This window comes from Bufo gargarizans, chromosome 2 (assembly GCF_014858855.1).
Source record: "Bufo gargarizans isolate SCDJY-AF-19 chromosome 2, ASM1485885v1, whole genome shotgun sequence".
Lineage (NCBI taxonomy): Eukaryota > Metazoa > Chordata > Amphibia > Anura > Bufonidae > Bufo > Bufo gargarizans.
Window position 1 is genome coordinate 646,046,826 of NC_058081.1, and position 6,000 is coordinate 646,052,825.

Genomic DNA, 6,000 nt, shown 5'->3' on the forward strand with positions numbered 1-6,000 from the left:
TATAAAATGTAATTACCAGTCATTTCATGTTGTAGTGTCCCACTAGGTAAAGGTGGGCACTGCACAGGTTAATGTGTTTCATTGCATTGAATGTCATGTGCTTGTTTTTCCCTGTATTATCTGGGTGTCAGGCCTGTCAGGGTGTAGTTTAGCCTCCCAGACGTTAGAGGGAGCTGGAGAGCCCTAGTTATATATAGGAAGGCCCAGACAGGGGAGAGGTAGTTCATTCCAGGGGACTAGAGGAGTTACTTCGTCCACCTGAAGCTCCTGAGGCTAGGATTAGCTCAGTAGAGACACCCCAGTGGCAGGACAGAACCTCCTGGGAGAAACCCACAGTCATCCACCTAACAAGTAAGAAAATCCCAGGGAAAGATAAGTAACCCTGATGGGCAGATGCCTTAGAAAATAAAGCAAGAATCTAATACCTGAGGAAGATACAATTACCAAGGATTTAAGCCACCCTTTAGGCATCCGGGCCTTGGGATAGAAAGCCAGACAGGAGTTCTAGAAAGAACAGTGTACACTATTTCTGAGGAAAGGTACAACCTGCTTCTGAGTGCATTGTGAATTTACCCTCTGCGTATCTTGCATAATTAATACCTGCCATTTTGTGGAGAAAGCCTACTTGTGAAACTGTGATTTGAAGGACTGTGTTACCACCTGCTTGTACAAAGTTGGACTGTTCAGTAAAGTAACGTTTGGTTCACTATACTACCTGTGTACCTCAATCATTCCAACTACCAATCGGTGTGCCACCGTCAAAGGCACTGGCGTCACGAATCCAACAGGGACCTTGCCCCAGGCACTCAAAATACCCGTAACATCCAGGGCACCTCATCCACAATCAGGCCTGGTCCCTACATACAGAGTGTGCCCCAGAGGAACCGTGTCTACCTCTCCTTCACTGCCATGCGCCTGCCTAGGGTTCTCCAATACAGTGAGTAACCCTCGATTGCCCATAACCGTGACCTCACTTCGCTATACCCTGCAGGTCTGGCGTGTTGCATAAATTGGCGTCACGAACAGGATACGAACATTCCTGCGCCATTGCGGATACAAAAACTGTGTGCTGTAAATTGCCTTAAAGTGACAGGCCCTAATTGTTTTATTGCAAATTGCTGGGCCAAAGTGAACTGTGATAATTGCGGTGTGAAGATTGCATTGTATGGACTATTTTCTGCCGATTTAAGTCACCGCTTGCTGTCAGTGAATAGACAGCCATATTGCCCACTTAACCTGATCGGATTACAAGTGCGCCTCGTGGAGCTGTTTGGCGCGAAAAAGAGGACTTTGGCGCGAAAAGAAGCAGGCGGAGCCATCGCCCAGCTAACAAGGAAGAAGAACGCCGCCTACCTGAGTCCCGGAGCTACGAGAGGCCGCGCCCACCTGCTGACGCGGTACGCAGGACGTCCAACACCCGTAGCTGCGCATCTCGCGAGACCTGGAGCGAGCACCACCGGAGTGAGTACCGACTTTAAAAATTTTTACTGGCTTCTACGCTTACCTTACCGGAAGCTTCCCGACCCCTGCCAAGGCACCGGAGGGACCCCCGCTAGTAGTGAAAGACTTGTCTAAAAAAAAAAGTTTAAGTTACTGCCATACCGCTCCGGTCCACTCCGCTGCATTTAAAGGGCCATACCCACCTAGCAACGCCATGTCCGCAGCTGAGGAAATCGGACAGGCCGCCCCAGTCGTGCCTGCCGAAGTACCTGCAGCCGACTCTAGAGCCCCTGCCGCCGCGGCACCGCCAAGCCTGATGCCGCTAACCATGCCGTACTATTTCGGGGCCCCCTGGTTCCCACGTTATTCAGGGGAAGCCCACAAGTTAAAAGACTTCAGGGAGCAGATACTGGCCTTGTTCCGGCTTTATCCCGTAACTGCTGAGCAGCAAATGGAGATCTTCTTAGCTCAGTTAGAAGGGGCCGCCCGCAGGGAAGTAATGTCATGACCCCGTTCTGAGAAGAGTAGCCTGGAACAGATCTTTGAACGCTTGGGCACCACATTTGAAGCCAGAACGGTGTCAGAAGTTAAAATGCGTTTTTTCAGCAGAAAGCAGCAGCCTGGAGAGTCGCTCCGCGATTTTGCCCTGTCCTTACAAGAGACGCTGAGAGCTGTAGTCCAAGTGGATCCTAAAGAAGCTGAGGACCGGACTCTCAGAGAGCAATTCATTGCGGGCATCGGTACTGAACATTTAAAGGGCCAGCTACGCATGTTGTCAGCTCAACACCCTCACTGTACATTCTTGGATTTTAAGGAATTGGCCATTAGTATACTAGGCCAGAACCCTGCTCCAGGGCCAGCAGCCTTCCCTGAACCCCAGGCTTCCCAGCCAAAGACTGTTAATGTGGGGTCTGCAGGAGTCGGTCAAGCCACCCAAACTCCAGTCACGGACGTAGTGGCAGCACTAATGGAGCAAGTGAACTATCTTACTCTAAGTCTAGAGAAGGTGTGCAAGAAGATAGAGGAGTGGGAGAGACCATTGTTACTAGAAGATGAAGGTCCTTTTCCTCCAAGGCTCCCACCTGGAGCATATGGAGATGTATATATGGAGATGTATATCCAAAAGAGCCTGATGGGCGACCGAAGTATCGGCCCAGAAGCAGGAAACAGCCTGTCTGCCACCACTGCAAGAAATATGGACATACTGAATCAATGTGCTGGCAGTTACAACGGGCAACCCTACCTCGGGAGGTAGAACAGTAGGTCCAAAGGATCCAAGCTGGATGCCTAAGTATGTAGGATCCCGTCCAAAAATTAATATATGTATCAACGGGATACCCTTTGAAGCCCTGTTGGACACTGGGTCACAGGTCACCACCATTCAACGGCCTGCCTTTGACAAGTTCTGGGATCCAAGTCTCCTCACCCAGCCACCAGAGTCCTGGCTAGATATCATTGCCAGCAACGGTAAGCCAGTGAAAGTGCATGGGTATTGGGAACCTACCCTTCAGGTGGGAGAAGCCACCCTGCCACAGCAAGGCGTAATTGTGGTACAAGCAGGAGATAAAGGAGGACACCCTGTGATCTTAGGGACTAATGTTCTTAAAAATTGTTACTCCAAAGTGCTTGACGCCCTGAGTCAAACTCTATCTTCAGCCTCGCCTGCTTCCAGAAGAGTCATTCAAAAGACTATCAGCGTGCTGTGTGCTCAACAAAGGTTCGCCAACAAGAAAGGAGAAATTTGTACTGTCCGGATCCGGGATAACCGGCCGGTAATTCTGCCTCCAAATTCCCAGATCATCCTGTGGTGCCGTGCTGTATTAGGAATCCAGGGCCAGGACTATCAGGCCCTAGTGGAACCTATTCCCATTAAAGATCATCCCTTCATACGGACAGCCAAGAGCCTGGTGACCGTGTCTCAAGGTAAAGTGCCTGTCTGTTTAATTAACTTTGGTGATCATCCCGTTACTCTCCTTAAGCATTGCCCCGTTGCTCAGCTTTTCCAAGTGTCTTTCCAGGATGTGATCCGTCTGCCTGCCACGGAGGCGTTCCAGACCACACAGAGCAGCAGCACCCCTACGGCATCCTGGTGGGAAGAACTGCATGTGGGGGACGAATCCACCCCAAAAGAGCAACTAGAGGGAGTCCTGAAGCTGGTGAAGGAGCACCACCAGGCTTTCAGCAAACACTCCACGGACTATGGAGAGGTCAGTGTAATCAAACACACCATACCCACTGGCTCTCACCCTCCTATTAAGGAGAGGCACAGACCCATACCACCTACTACCTATCAGTCTGTGAAAGAAATGATACAAGAGATGAAAGACTCTAATATAATCCGGGACAGTCATAGTCCCTGGGCTGCGCCCCTAGTACTTGTTCGAAAAAAAGATGGCAGCATAAGGTTCTGCGTGGATTACAGGAAAATTTATCAAATCACCCACAAAGATGCATATCCATTGCCACGCATTGAGGAGTCCTTGACTGCCCTGGGGTCATCAGCCTATTTCTCCACCTTGGACTTAACCAGTGGGTACTGGCAGGTACCCATGGCCCCAGAAGATCGAGAAAAGACTGCTTTCACTACACCTATGGGCCTGTTTGAATTCAATTATATGCCATTTGGACTGTGTAATGCTCCAGGAACATTCCAGAGGCTGATGGAACGTTGTTTAGGCCATAGGAATTTTGAGACGGTACTATTATACCTGGATGACGTCATTATATACTCCAAGACGTATGAGGACCATCTAAAGCACCTGGGTGAGGTGTTTCAAGTTCTTACTAAATATGGCCTCAAAATCAAGCCATCCAAGTGCCACCTGCTGAAACCAGCCGTCAAATATCTTGGGCACGTTGTCAGTGCCGAAGGAGTGCAGCCTGATCCTGATAAACTGGCCGCTGTCCGTAACTGGCCTACTCCAACAACCGTGAAAGAGGTGAGAAGCTTTCTCAGTTTTGCAGGGTATTATAGGCGTTTCATCCCGCATTTCGCACAAATTGCGGATCCCATCCAGGAACTTTTGAGGGGGCATCCGAAGAAGAACCAAAAGACTCCTATTCCTGTTGAATGGAATGAAGAGCGGTAAATTGCCTTCCAACTCCTAAAGAAGAAGTTGACTGAACCCCCTGTTCTGGGTTACCCAGATTATCAGAAGCCATTCCACCTCTACACAGATGCCAGTAAAAGAGGCCTGGGGGCCGTGTTGGCTCAAGTGCAAGATAACAAAGAAAGGGTGATTGCCTACGCCAGCAGATCCCTGAAGGGAGCTGAGAAGAACGACCAGAATTACAGTTCTTTCAAGCTGGAGTTTCTTGCCTTAGTGTGGGCTGTGACCGAAAAGTTTAAAGACTATCTCGCTGCCACACCGTTTGTTGCCTTCACAGATAATAATCCCCTGGCGCATCTGAATACAGCCAAATTAGGGGCACTGGAGCAAAGATGGGCCTCCCGCCTGGCCAACTATGATTTTACTGTGAAGTACCAGGCAGGCCGCTCCAATGATAACGCTGATGCTCTGTCACGACTCCCCACTACAGAAGCCCCAGATGAATCGAAAGATGCCTGGGAAGAGGTGGAGATGCCAGCGTTCTATAATAAATTTACCCAGCAGGATAATATACGTACTGAAGATTCCCCTGCTGCTGATCCTTCCTCATCAGATGGTCCTGAGTCCAGAGGCGATCAAGAAAGATGGATTAAGCTCCAGTCCGAAAGTAGAGTCCTCGGTGAACTGCTTGACTTCCTTACCAGTGGAAAAATCCCTGAGAGGATCCGCAGGAAGAGTGCAGACCCAGAGCTAGTGAGACTGTGGAGACATCGCCACCAACTATTCCTTCAAAAGGGCCTGTTGCTCAGGAGGAGTCTGGATCCAGTGTCCTATGATAGAGTGTATCAAATTCTCCTGCCACGTCGGGATGCCAGCCTGGTGCTGGATATGTACCACAACCAGTCCGGACACTTCGGTGTGCAAAAGACTGAGGCCACCATTCGCAGAAGATTCTATTGGATCGGGATGAGAGAAGATATTGAGAAATGGTGCCGAGAATGCACTGCCTGTGCTGTGGGGCGGACTGAACGCCATGACCAGAGGGCGCCTCTCCATCCTATTGTAAGTAAGGCTCCTTTAGAACTTGTTGCCATTGATCATGTAAAGTTAGAGCCGAGTCGCTCAGGGTATACATATGCCATGACTATAATTGATCACTTCACCAAGTTTGTCGTAGCAGTGCCTGTGAAAGACCTGACAGCCAAGACCACAGCGGAGGCGTTCTGGAAGCATTTCCTGCTGCCCTACGGCTGCCCAGAAAGGATCCTCACCGATCAAGGGTCTGCATTTGAGTCACAGCTGTTTCATGAGATGTGCCTGCTACACAACTGCCAGAAGGTCCGGACCACCGCTTATCATCCGCAAGGTAACGGACTCTGTGAGAAAATGAATAAGACTCTCATTGAAATGCTGAGAGCAGTACCCCCTGAGACGAGGGGAGATTGGCCTACTCTGTTGCCACTGCTTATGTACACTTACAACAACACCATCCATTGTTACACCGGTTACA